Below are 14,195 nucleotides of genomic sequence, written 5' to 3'. Positions count from 1 at the left end.
GAAGCAATGGGAACTCAGCACCGAGCAGTGCCTCATTCAGGGGCAAAAATTGGCAGCATTTCCACTCCTAATGATGCCGAATAAAGGTCACTGGAAAGTACTCTTACCCATGTTGGGTGAGGACAGTATCAGGCTCAACTCTGGTGTCTGCACAGTTCAAGAACCTACAGATACTTGCCGTCTAGCTTTATATATAAAGGGTTATTGCAGGGCTACTGAAACCCTACTGAACTTGCCTCCTTCAGGATGGAAGAGCAGAATTAAAAATATCGATCACGGGCGCGATTCAGCGACCCCATTCTGCCTGGCGCGGATCCGGGCGCAATGGGTAAATCACATGAGATGCCCATGGGGCACTGCCAAGGTGCCAGGCTGGCAGTGTTAGGATGCCAGGTTGGCATTGCCAGCGATCAGGCCCCGATGCCTCTATAAGATTTGCAGCATGAAGTGAAGTCAATTAATTGAGGCGGGGCCTGAAAGTGGGGGTGGAGCGCGGGAGCGGGGCTGCTGATCAAAATGGTGCACTGATCTGCAAACACCCGTTCCTACTGGCGAGATCAGTTCAGCAGCAGGAAATCTCTCTAAGTGTGGTCTCAACGGAGAGAAACTCCCTGAGGCCAAAGAAAGCTGCAAAGTGCCGTTGAATAGCGGAGTCATTCTCGGCGCTGCAGCCACCAAGAAACACGCCAAACGCGCCCAAAAGTGGACATCAAATTCTGTCCATTGATTCCTGTCCCACTATTCTATCATTCTCATATTTACAAAGAGTAGTTACTCCAGTCTCCTAATGGAAATTCCAGACTCCAAGCAACTTTCCCCAAAATTCCTGGATCCATTCCTATAAAGGCAGTGGGCATAATTCTCTGGAAAAATCTCTAAGTATGGTAGTGATGCGCAATCAATTACTCTCAAGACAAGGTGAGTCATAACTAATAGGCTTTAATCTGCTAGAACTATTCCCCAGCAGCTTCGATACAGAAAGTGAAGGCTGCTGGGACGGCATTGGTTCTTATACTCCGCCTCTCAGGGTGGAGCTATGTACATCGGCCAATGGTAAACTCCTGGGTCTAGCCAATGGTCATCCACCTCTCAGGTACCGCAATACCTGGTATTACCACATTCACCCCTTGTTAAAAAGAATCCGGCGGGGTGATGGCTAGCGTTAATGTCGTCTTTCGCATGGTAGGACCAGGTATTGAGGTGCCGTGATGTCGAGGGTAATAGCAAAGTGTTCATGCTGCAGCAATCAATCGATCGGGTGGACTGGTTGTCCTTCTGGAGCATCTGGGCTTCGGTGGTGATCCTGATGAGGGTCCCGGTGGTTGCGATTCCGGGAACATGGTGTCGTCCTCCCAGGCAGCTTCGTCACCCCTAGGTGGCGCTGTTGGGGCAAAATGTGGGCAGGACGGGGGGGGGGGGGGCCTGTAGGGGGCATCGATGCTGTTTCGGGCCGAGGCAGGGGCGGTGGGAGTACGGACCCTCCGGTCAGGTGTTGCGGGGAGGGTGGGGGTGGGGGCAATGGTGCGGGGGCGCGTGGGGCTCCGGCGGGCGCCAGGTCCCGAAGGGAGACCGTGTCTTGGCAGCCGTCCGGGAACGCTACATAGGCGTACTGGGGGTTGGCGTGCAGCAGGTGGACCCCCTCGACCAACGGGTCCGACTTGTGCGTCCTCACATGTTTCCGAAGCAGGATGGGTCCGGGTGTCGCTAGCCAGGTTGGGAGCGAGGTCCCAGAGGAGGACTTCCTGGGGAAAACAAGGAGACGTTCATGAGGTGTCTGATTTGTGGTAGTACAGACCACAGGGTGACAGGGAGGACTTCCTGCCAGCGGGAGACTGCGAGATTCCTAGACCGTAGGGCCAGCAGGACGGTCTTCCAGTCCGTGCCATTCTCCCTCTCAACCTGCCCGTTTCCCCGGGGGTTATAACTGGTCGTCCTGCTCGAGGCGATGCCCTTGCTGAGCAGGAATTGACGCAGTTCATCACTCATGAAGGAGGACCCCCTATCACTGTGAATGTATGCGGGGAAACCGAACAGTGTAAAGATACCCTGGAGGGTCTTGATGACGGTGGTTGTGGTCATGTCCGGGCAGGGGATGGCGAATGGGAACCGGGAGTACTCGTCAATCACGTTCAGGAAGTATGTGTTGCGGTCGGTGGAGGGGAGGGAGCCTTTGAAATCCATGCTGAGGCGTTCAAAGGGATGGGAAGCCTTTATCAGATGTGCTCTCTCTGGCCGGTAGAAGTGCGGTTTGCACTCCGCGCAGATTTGGCAGTCCCTGGTGACGGACCTGACCTCCTCGATGGAGTAGGGCAGGTTACGGGTCTTGATAAAATGACAGAGACGAGTGACCCCTGGGTGTCAGAGGTCCTCGTGGAGGGATCGGAGGCGGTCCACTTGTGGCACAAGTGCCGCGGGACAGGGCATCAGGAGGCTCGTTCAGCTTCCAGGGACGGTACAAGATCTCGTAATTGTAGGTGGAGAGTTCTATCCTCCACCGCAAGATCATGTCGTTCTTAATCTTGCCCCGCTGCGCATTATCGAACATGTAGGCAACCGACCGTTGGTCCGTGAGGAGAGTGAATCTCCTGCCGGCCAGGTAATGCCTCCAGTGTCGCACAGCTTCTATTAAGGCCTGGGCCTCCTTTTCGACCGAGGAGTGGTGAATTTCGGAAGCATGGAGAGTGCGGGAGAAGAAAGCCACGGGCCTGCCTGCTTGGTTGAGGGTGGCCGCCAGAGCTACGTCGGACGTGTCGCTCTCGACCTGGAAGGGGAGGGACTCGTCGATGGCGCGCATCGTGGCTTTAGCAATGTCTGCCTTGATGCGGCAGAAGGCCTGGCGGGCCTCCGTCGACAGGGGGAAGGTTGTGGACTGGATCAGGGGTCGAGCCTTGTCGGCCTAATTGGGGACCCATTGTGCATAATAGCTGAAGAAGCCGAGGCAGCGCTTTAGGGCTTGGAGCAGTGAGGGAGGGGGAACTCCATGAGGGGGCGCATGCGTTCAGGGTCGGGGCCTATGACTCTACTTCGCACTACGTAGCCCAGAATGGCTAGACGGTCGGTGCTAAACACGCATTTATCCTTATTGTAGGTCAGATTAAGGATATTCGCGGTCTGGAGAAATTTTCGGAGGTTGGTGTCGTGGTCCTGCTGGTCATGGCCGCAGATGGTGACGTTATCATGATACGGGAACGTTGCGCGTAAGCCGTACCGGTCGACCATTCGGTCCATCTCTCATTGGAAGACCGAGACCCCATTCGTGACACGGAAGGGAACCCTTAAAAAGTGATAGAGCCGCCCATCTGCTTCGAAGGCAGTGTACTGGCAGTCACCATTACGGAGGGGTAGCTGGTGGTCGGCAGACTTGAGATCCACCGTGGAGAAAACCTTGTATTGCGCGATCCTGTTCACCAGGTCGGCTATACGGGGGAGAGGGTACGCATCCAGCTGCGTAAATCGGTTGATGGTCTGGCTGTAGTCAATGACCATCCTGTGTTTCTCCCCGGTCTTTACCACCACTACTTGAGCCCTCCAGGGGCTATTACTGGCTTCGATGACCCCTTCCCTCAGCAGCCTTTGGACCTCTGACCTGATGAAGGTCCGGTCCTGGGCACTGTACCATCTGCTCCTGGTGGCGACGGGTTTGCAATCCGGGGTGAGGTTCGCAAACAGTGAAGGCGGGTCGACCTTAAGGGTCGCGAGGCCGCAGACAGTAAGGGGGGGGTATAGGGCCGCCAAATTTAAAGGTCAGGTTTTGCAGATGGCACTGGAAATCCAGCCCAAGGAGGGTGGCTGCGCAGAGGTGTGGCAGGACGTACTAGGTAGAAATTGTGGAATTCCCGGCCTTGGACCGTGAGGTTCGCTCGGCAGAACCCCTTTATCTCCACCGCGTGTGACCCGGAGGCCAGGGAGATCCTTTGGTTAACGGGATGGGTGGCAAGAGAACAGCGCCTTACCGTGTCGGGGTGAATAAAGCTCTCCGTGCTCCCGGAGTCGATCAAGCACAACGACATCGAAGCACACGTGGCCGTTGAAGGAGATCGTTGTGGTGGCTTTCGCAAGCGTCCGGGGCTGACTCTGGTCCAGAGTCACCGAGGCCAGCTGAAGTAATTGAGAGTTCGAGTTCTGGTCGGGCAGCGTGTAGTCGGCTGTGCTGGGGGCCTGAGGCACCATCCAAGATGGCGTCAGCCATGGGTCGCACATGGAGTCCGGGGACAACGAAGATGGCGGCGGCGAGGGACAAAATGGCGGCGCCCACCCATCCAGCGTGGTGGCCGGGGGGCAAAATGGCCACGGCCGCAGATCGCACGCGGCCTGAGGATGGCGGGTGGCGGTGGGCTTCGGACGGCCAGGGCCTGAAAAGGGGGCTGCCGATAGTCGCTGGAGACCGCGGCCACGGCGTGGGCCTGGCAGATCCCGACATAGTGGCCCTTCTTGCCACACCCTTTGCAGGTGGCGGTGTGTGCTGGACTGCGCGGGCGGGGATGATTCTGAGGCGCTGCCGCAGAGGGGTGCCACGCAGCCCAGGGGGCCGCCACGCGTCCGGGAGCAAAAGCCAGCGTGTTTTTATACGCAACGTCCATGGACCCCGCCAGGGCCCGTGCCTCAGTCAGTCCCAGTGTGTCCATTTCTAGGAGCCTGCGGCGGATGTCGGGGGAAGTCATACCTGCCACGAAAGCATTCCTGATCAAAAGTTCCGTGTGCTCGTTCCCCGAAACTGGCGGGCAGCCACAGTTTCGGCCCAGCACCAGCAGCGCCCGGTAGAAGTCTTCCAACGTTTCCTCGGGGCTTTGCCTCCTAGCCGCCAGCAGGTGACGAGCGTAGACCTGGTTCACAGGGCGGATATAGTGTCCTTCGAGCAATTCGATCGCCGCAGCATAATTCTCCGCCTCCTCGATCAGAGGGTAGATCCCAGGGCTGACCCGCGAGCGTAGAAGATGCATTTTTTGTCTTTCCGTGGGGGTGTCGGCGGCCGTGTCGAGGTAGCCCTTAAATCACGCCAGCCAATGTTTAAAGATAGCAGCAGAGTTGTCCGCGTGGGGGCTGAGCTGAAGGCACTCCGGTTTGATACGGAGATCCATCCTTTCACTGAAGTTGGAACAGATTAAATTGATGCGCAATCAATTACTCTCAAGACAAGGTGAGTCATAACTAATAGGCTTTAATCTGCTAGAACTATTCCCCAGCAGCTTCGATACAGAAAGTGAAGGCTGCTGGGACGGCATTGGTTCTTATACTCCGCCTCTCAGGGCGGAGCTATGTACATCGGCCAATGGTAAACTCCTGGGTCTAGCCAATGGTCATCCACCTCTCAGGTACCGCAATACCTGGAATTACCACAGGTAGCGAGCGGGAATTCCCGCGAGCTTCCCGGCGCTCAGCCCAGCGAGGCCGGCAACGCAATTCAACATTAATTGGCCCACTTAATGAGGACTCACGGGCTACTCGTCGCAAAAGCCGGCTCGCCAGCCGATTCACCAGGACCGCACTCGCCAGCCCCCTCCCGCTAACAAGGTCGAGCAGCACTTAGGCTGCGCTTGCTCAGAAAACCCAGCCAGCTCGCAATAATGGCGCCTACGGGACCAGCCCCAACATTCGGGGCTGCTGACCTGGAGAGGCTGCTAGACACCAGGGAGGCCAGGCAGGATGTCGGGTTCCCCCGAGGGTCCAGAAGAGTCAGCCACAAGGCAGCCAGTGCTGTCTGGGATGAGTTGGAGGCAACTGTCAGCTCGGGGAGTGTTACCAGGAGGACTGACCTTCAGTGCCAGCGTGGGTTCAACTCCTGCACTGGCTGAGGTTACTCATAAAGGCTCCGCCTTCTCAACCTTGACCCTCACCTGAGGTGTGGTGATCCTCAGCTTGAATCACTACCATTTCCTCCAAGGGGAAAGCAGACTATGGTCATCTGGCTACCTTACCTTTATGGGAAGCATGGTGGCACAGTTGTTAGCACTGCTGCCTCACAGCTCCGGGTTCAATTCTGGCCTCAGGTGACTGTGTGGAGTTTGCACTTCCTTCCCGTGTCTGCTTGGGTTTCCTCCGGGTGCTCCGGTTTCCTCCCACAATCCAAAGATGTGCAGGTTAGGTGGTTTTGCCGCTCTAAATTGCCCCTAAGTGCCAAAATGGTTTGGTGGAGTTACTGGGTTATGGGGATGAGGTGGAGGTGTGGGCTTAAGTAGGGTGCTCTTTCTAAGGGCTGGTGCTGACTCGATGGGCCAAACGGCCTCCTTCGGCACTGTAAATTTGAGGATTCTATGACTTACACAGGGCAGCAAGAGTGAGTACCTCCCAACTCCCCATGCGACCCCCAGCCCTTCCTCCACCACCCTACCCCTTCAACCCCACCCGCCCAACCCCTCCTTCACATCCCCTCTCCCATCACTGTGAACCACGCGTATGACTAACGATGCCGCCGCTATGTCTCCTCAGCAAAAGCTCTCTCGTAATCGTCGGGTCACTTGCGGAAGGGTGCCGGACATAAGAATTCTCAGCTCCTTGGAGGAGTGGGCCCTGGAGGTGACTGGGGTGGCCGAGGACAGATCGGTCACCCATGCGGAGGCTAATGGACGCCGCAGAGGTGAGGAACCACCGGGTTCCATCTAGGGGACCTGCCAAACATAAGTTGTTATTGCTTTGCTGACTTACCCATCCCTCCCACTGACCACATGTCCATTCTCCCACAGGTCCTCCTGCCGACGGCGCCGGCCCATCCCAGGCGGCACCCTTTCCTGACTCCAAGGAGAACACCTCCGAGTGGAGCTCCGAGAATGGAACTGTTATAGTCACAGCATAGCTGTCAACCCGACCCTCCACCAGCACAGATATACGCACCTTGGTGGGACATTTTAGTGAACAGGCTTCGGGGGCACAATCTGGCGAGCACTACACCGCTGAAGAGCACATCAGGTGGCGGCAGGAACCCCCAGGAGAGACAGCAGTCAGTGGGCTGCTGGATCCCAGGACCCAGCTGGGTCCCAGCCTGATGCTGGGCCTGTGATACAGAGGTACTCGGAGCTGATGGAGACATTCAAGGAAAATGTCAGTGTCACTCCAGCAGATTCATAGCCGCTTGGAGGAGTCCCAGGGGCTAGAGGCGTAGGAGATGGCATCAGCAATGAGTGGCACCGAGGCCAACACTGCTAGGGTGGCGACCTCAGTGGGGAGCCTGGTGCGTGACATCGGCACCATGAGTGAAAGTGTCCAATTGCCAGTGACGGCCATGGTCGAGGGTCTCGGCAGCATTTCCAACTCGCTGGGGGATGTCACGCAGTACCAGGCTGAATTTGATGAGGCTCTGCGGGACATGTCCCAGGCGCAGATGGGCATGGCTGAGGCACTGCAGAGCATGGCACAGTCACTGAGGAGCATCGCCGAGGGCGTTGACACTATGGTGCAGACCATGGGGAATCGCCAGGGCTGGCAGAGCCAGGGCTCAAACTAGTTTCTCCTCAGTCCCAAGGTGAATCCCAGGGCCCTATTGGCACGGACCAGGAGGAGAGGGCATTGAGTGCCAAGTCAGGCCCGTCCCATTCAGTGGCGACGGTGGCCAACAGCTCCCCAGAGTTCCACGCCTCTGATGGGGCCGCACCACGAGGTCAGCACACGGGACTGGGCTATGCATGTGCCGCTGACAAGTCAGCCAGGGCCCTCTGGCACCAGAGCCCCCAGAGGACGGCCACCAGGGGCATCAAAGGCCACGGGACGAGATAGGCAGCTGGCTGCCTCCACCTCTGATGTGCATCCTGAGGAAACACCTAGACGTAGTGATAGAACTAGGAGGGCAAAGCACGTTGAGGGTCACTGAGGGCGCGGGGGAGGGGATGGGGTGGGGGGTGGCACCATCGGGAGTGGGGGATTGTACAACACATTAAACACCTTTTTGTACAACCATTATGATGCCTCTGTCACTTCCTTCTGCAATGAGAGCTGACCTCCGGACCCTTCGCCCATCTCTCCAGGCATTCCCGCACCCCCTCTGTGGCGCTCACACACCCTCCAGCTGTGGACATGTCCCCGGAACTGTGTCCCATCCCCTGGGTGTTCGGATGTTGACTGTTGCGTTTGTGGTGTTGCCTCCCGCAGTGTTCAGGCACAGTGTCCAGGTATCATGGTGTGACTGGATGCGAGGCAAGGACTCCCACATGCTACATGGCCCGCCCACCACAGGAATCTACTTGGCATTTGTGAAGTGCTCACTTAACCACGATTGCCAATTCCCCATTAGCAATATCTTTCAGCCAGAGGCCTCAGCAGTCGGTGGGGGTTATGGGTGGTCGGTGGACCAGATGAGCAGGGACAGGTGTTGCCCCTGGAACGGGTACACATTATCCAGGAGTTGGCATCGTGGTGATGCAAGCGGTTGCCCCCCCCCCCCCCCACCCCCCCATGGTGGCCCACTCCTGTGGAGGGTCCCCCAACCCCAGCCGAGGGTTCCCCACCCCCCATCAAGCACTGGGGTGGTAAGGCAAGCACCCATGGGCTCTTTGCCTGTCAGCAAAGATGGCTTCCCTCCTCCTCGGCTCCCCACAGAAACCCTTCCGCCAGGTTCACGCTTTTCAAAAGGAGTACTAATCAACGCCAGCGTGAGCACTTGCTGGGGAGGCCGCTGAATGACAGGAGGCCATTGGATAAGGTGCCTTAATTGTATGGAAATAGGACTTAAGTGGTAATAATCGGTTTCTTGCCACGCTACGCCGAGATCCCAATTTCGCTTACTGGAGCAGGCTGGTTGCATTGCAAACTGCTTGACACCTGCCACGGATCTCATTTTTGGCCTCTCCCGCTATTTACCGGCCTCGTTACGCTTGAGCTAGAGCGTAACAAGGCCAGACAATCACGCCCAGAACCTCATATGCAGGAAACAATAACCTGTAATGCTTCAGCCATAATCACATTTTCAGTTTCTTCTCGGCCTTGCAAGCCGACAGAGGAAAATTGTAACTTAGCAGCATAGCACTAATATTAACGTTAACTCAGTTCACTCATGCTATCTGGCGAAGTCATCAACTCTGATCAAAAAATCAATCATAAGGGAAGGAACAAAGCAAAGAAAGTTTATCAGAATTTTAATATTTCATTTGCAAAAGGATTCTGAAAAATAATTGAAATGATAGAAAATTGAACACCAAGGTACAGAAAGGATTTGAAGGTGATTGATCTGGTGCTGGAGGCATTAGTGATCTAGGCAGGAGGAGAGACACTGTAATTCAGGAAGGTTCAGGAGGTTCCCAAGGATCACCCTGGAAAGGGTACGGGAGCAGATGGCTGGGGAGGTCAATGACCAGTGTCTTGCTTTAAAGACCTGGCAGCAATGTCACAGGAAATCTAGTGACCGCACACAGGTGGTCAACATACAGCCTCCATCTATTTGGCTATGTTGGGAACATCACAAAACACACTCTGGTCCCTCCCTTGCAGGACATAATGGAACACAACAGAAGGGCACAGAACTGAACCAATGGGGAACAAGGCCGCCTGCATCTCCTGAACCTTGGGGTTGAAATAGCTCTCAGCATCATGAGGCTGGCTGCAACAGAACCCGTGCCATCTGGCATCATTAGCACTGAGGGCGACGGTACACAGTTGTTGCGTACCCCTCCCCAATTCCTAGCTCATCATCACCCAGCTATCTGGCATGATGTGCAAGCTGCATTCTTCCCACCACCTCTCTTCCTTCACACCAACCCTCCTTTTCTGAATTACTGCTTTCAGACACCCACAAACTGTCATCTGGCCAGCCATAGCTGCCCAAAGAGTGAGAGAGAGAGTTCAGCACTAATGAAGAGACTCTGTCACTTGATCTGAAGCTCACAGCTACCAGTTCAGATATAGTCACTGCATGGCCTGGAGGTAAGAATAGAGTTATGATCAGAATGTGATGAGTCATCTGGGAACAAGTGGCCTGCAGGCAGGACAGGGAGAAAGAATAGTTTGCCAGATCACCGGAGGCTGAGTTCTGCTACAGAGGACTCGGATAAGGACTTGGATGAGGTGGCATACAGTAAGGAGTGGATGAGCTTACACACCGAGATACTGGGTTCATTAGTGAGCCTGCCAGACAGCCACCTGTCACTGTCGAGTTAGGGGACCTCAGTTGGGCAATGGCTGGTTCATGATGCACAGCGACGCCAACAACAGGGGTACAATTACCGTACCAGCTGAGGTTATTCTCAACATTGCCCCTCTCCTGAGGTGTGATGGCCCTCAGGTTAAGTCACCCCCAATCAGCTCTCTCTCAAAGGGGACAGCTGTCTATGGTCCTCTGGGACTGTGGTGACATTTACATTTCTGCATTGTCGCACATCCTGAAGACTCCTTGGAGATCGCTTACATGAAGATCAGAGGCTGAATGCCCTCAACTGCTGAAGTGTTCCCCAACGAGCAGGGAACATTCCTGCCTGGCGATTGTCACGCCATGTCCGTTCATCCGTTGTCGCAGCTTCTGCATGGTCTCGTCAATGCACCGCGCCCCGGGACATCCTTTCCTGCAGTGTATGAGGGAGACAAAGTTGGCCGAGTCGCACGAGTATGAACCGCATACCTGGTGGGTGGTGTTCTCAGGTGTAATGGTGGTATCCATGACGATGATCTGGCATGTCTTGCAGAGATTGCCATGGCAGGGTTGTGTGGTGTCGTGGTCACTGTTCTCCTGAAGGTCGGGTAGTTTTCTGCAAATAATGGTCTGGTTGAGGTTCCGCGATTGTTTGAAGGCAAGTAGTGGGGGTATGGGGATGGCCTTGGCAAGACGTTCCTCTTCATCGATGACATGTTGAAGGCTCCGAAGAAGATGTCGTAGTTTCTGCGCTCCGGGGTAGTACTAGGCGACGAACGGTACTCTGTTGTTTGTGTCCCGTGTTTGTCTTCTGAGGAGGTTGGTGCTTTTCTTCGCTGTGGCGCGTTGGAACTGTCGATCGATGAGTCGAGTGCCACATCCCTTATGTCATCGATGTATCTGATATATAGCGTCAGTTAAGGGTCCTGGGCAGTGAAGAGGCTTGTTAGAACTTGTGCATGAAGATGTTGGCGTATTGACGTGCGAATTAGGTCCCCATGGCTGTTCCGTGTGTCTGGATGAAGAACTTGTTGTCGAAGGTGGAGACGTTGTGATCCAGGATGAAGCGGATGATTTGTAGAATTGCGTCTGGAGATCTACCCGTCTGCCCCAACGACCACCCATAACCCCCACTGACTGCTGAGGCCTCTGGCTGCATGGCTGAAGGCTATTGCTAATAGGGAATTGGCAATCGTGGTTAAGTAAGCACTTCACACATGCCAAGTGGATTCCTGAGGGTGGGCAGGCCATGTAACATGTGAGAGTTTGTAACATTATAATGTTTGTGCAAAAAGGTGTTTAATGAGTTGTACAAATCCCACTCCCGATGGCGCCTCCCCCTGCACCCCCCTGCACCCCCTCCCCACCCCCTACCTACCCTCAACCCATCCCCTTCCTTAGTGCCCTCAGTGATGCTCAATGTGCTTGGCCATGCTAGCTCTACCACTGCCCCTAGGGTTTTTCCCAGGATGCACATCTGAGATGGAGGCTGCTACCTGCCTACCTCATCACATGGCCTTCAATGCCCCTGGCGGGAATACCCTGGGGGCTCTGGGGCTGGAGGGCCCCGGCTCATTTGTCGGCGGCACATGCACAGCCATATGCTGACCTCGAGACGCAGCCTCATCAGAGAGGTGGAACTCAGGAGAGCTGGTGGCCACCGTCACCACTCCATCAGATGGGTTAGCACTGAGCACCCCCACCTCCCAGGCAGTGCCCATAGGGCCCTGGGGTTCACCTTGGGATGGTGGGACAGCTGGTTCGAGCCCTGGCTCTCCATGCATCATCTGGCTCTGCCATCCCTGGCGGTCCCCATGGTCCACACCATCGTGTCGATGCCCTTAGCATTGCTCCTCACTGACTGGGACAAGCTTCGAAGAGCATGGCCATGTCCATCTGATAGCGGGACATGTCCCGCAGAACCTCATCAAGGTCGGCCTGGTGCTGAGTGACATCCCCCAGCGAGTCGGGCATTCTGCTGAGACCTTCAGCCTTGGCCGTCAGCGACTGTGCAACACCTTCACTCATGATGCCGATGTTGTGCACCAAACTTTCTACTGCAGTCGCCATCCTAGCAGAGTTGGGCTTGGTGCCACACATTGCAGGCAACATCTCCCGCGTTCCTAGCCTCTGGGACTCCTCCAATCGGCTATGGATATGCTGGAGTGACATCTCCCCCGAATGTCCTGGATGCCCTCTATCGTCTTGATCAGCTCCGAGTACCTCTATACCACAGGCTCAGTATCAGGCTGGGACCCACCTGGGTCGTGGGATCCAGCAGCCCTCCAACTGCTGTTTTGCCTGGGGGTCCCTGCCTCCATCTGATGTGCATCATCAGTGGTGAAGTACTCACCAGAAGCCTTTCCACTATCATGTCCCACCAAGGTGCGTGTATCTGCGCTGGCGGAGGGTGGGGATGACAGCTGTGCCGCGACTATAACGGTTGCATCATCGGAGCTCTCCTCTGAGATGGTCTCCTCGGAGTCAGGAGAAGGTGCCGCCTGGGATGGGCCACGCTGTCGGCTGGAGGACCTGTGGGAGAATGGACATGTGGTCAGTGGGAGAGATGGGTCAGTCAGTAAAGCAATAACAACTCACGTCTGACAGGTCGTCCAGGTGGAGCCCGGTGGTTCCTCGCCTCTGCGGCGTCCATCAGCTTCCGCGTGGGTGACCGCCCTGTCCTCGGCAACCCTGGTCATCTCCAGGGCACGCTCCTCGAAGGAAGTGAAGATTCTTAAGTCCGGCACCCCTCGCCACTCTGGGCCCTCTCCCAATGATTATGGGAGAGCTTTTCCTGCGGAGACACAGAGTGGGCATCGTTAGCCAAATGCGTGGAGGTCACATGGAGAGTTGGGGGGGGAACTGGATGCTCCCTTGGAGGAGGCGTGGGGAGCATTGTTGTCTACTCACTCGTGCTGCCCGGTGTTGGTTGTTGACCTTCTTCCGGCACTGGAGGCCAGTCCTCCTGGGCACACTCCTAAAGCTGACAGCTGATGCTACCTCATCCCAGGCTGCACTGACTGCCTTGTGGCTGACTCTCCAGGACCCTCGGGGGAACAGGGCATCCCTCCTGGCCTCCTCAGCATCTAGCAGCCTCCCCAGGTCAGTAATCCGAATCTTGAGGCTGGTCTTCTCTGCACCATTGTTGCGAGCTGACTGGGGTTGAATGACAAGTACAGCTTAAGTGCTGCTCGACCTGGTTAGCGGGAGGCTGGCGAGCGCGGTCCCGGCAAACCAGCTGGCGAGCCTTCATTTGCGATGAGAAGCCTGTGAGGCCTCGTTAAGTGGACCAATTAACATTGGATTACGTTGCCGGCCTTGCTGGGCCAAGCGCAGGGTGAGCAATTCCCGCTCACCACAACACTTAGAAATCTTTCCGGAGAATCGCGCCCATTGTATTTGTCTTTAACTGGCTGTTCTGTGAGAGTAACCATTGACCGGAATTTTCTGGTCATTCACACTGGCGGGATCTTCTGGTCCCACTGACGGCGAATCCCTGCCACAGATTCTTCGGCAGCGGGGGTGCAAACAATGCAAAACCCCGTTGACAGCGGCGAGACCAGATGACCCCGCTCCCAGCCATGCGAAACATGCCATAAGGGGCACAGAAAATCTGTCCCATTGTATTTTAACTTTACTTTTCACTAGTTCCTTTTGTACAAATATATATATGTTGAAACAAGGCTTCCTTTTGTGTGTTACAGATCAAATCTATTATAAATTGCTTTTACCTGTTTTACTCAAGCATGCTACGATTAACATGTGTCATGCCTCAAGTTACCCATATGTCCAACTATATCATTTTTTGAAACTGATGCACGATCAATAACCTCAGAAAAGAGATTGGAGACAATTGAAGGCCTTAATACGCTAGACGTTTCCCCCAGCAGCGCATGTACAGAAGGAAGCTGCTGGGGCTCTTATACCCCGCCTTGCAGGGCAGAGCTAACATACAGGCTTAACCAATGGGAACAAGTACATTCTCCACCAATGGTATTCCGGCATTACTAGGTACCGTAATCCAACTGACGTAGACTACCACATTCATCCCCTGTTAAAAAAGAGTCGGTGGGGGTGGTGGCTGTGTATTACAACGTGGTAAAAGTGGTAGAAGTTACAGTTATGAAGGTACCGTAATGCCTCCGTA

The 14,195-nt window shown here is 55.4% G+C and overlaps 1 protein-coding gene across 2 annotated transcripts in view; it reads right to left on the bottom strand.

Moving 5' to 3' along the window:
• kcnh1a (potassium voltage-gated channel, subfamily H (eag-related), member 1a) overlaps window positions 1-14,195 on the bottom strand; it is a 520,535-nt gene that overhangs the window by 423,334 nt on the left and 83,006 nt on the right. The window contains exon 1 of one of the 2 annotated variants that reach the window (XM_072509749.1): window positions 12,402-12,564. The exons of the other annotated variant lie outside the window; for it this stretch is intronic. The gene's annotated coding sequence lies outside the window, so the exon portion shown is untranslated. Of the gene's footprint in view, window positions 1-12,401; window positions 12,565-14,195 lie in introns of those variants that run through there. 2 annotated transcript variants of the gene reach the window in all.

This window comes from Scyliorhinus torazame, chromosome 1 (assembly GCF_047496885.1).
Source record: "Scyliorhinus torazame isolate Kashiwa2021f chromosome 1, sScyTor2.1, whole genome shotgun sequence".
Taxonomy (NCBI): domain Eukaryota; kingdom Metazoa; phylum Chordata; class Chondrichthyes; order Carcharhiniformes; family Scyliorhinidae; genus Scyliorhinus; species Scyliorhinus torazame.
The sequence above is the reverse complement of the archived record's forward strand: the minus strand, read 5'-3'. Positions and strand labels throughout refer to the sequence as shown.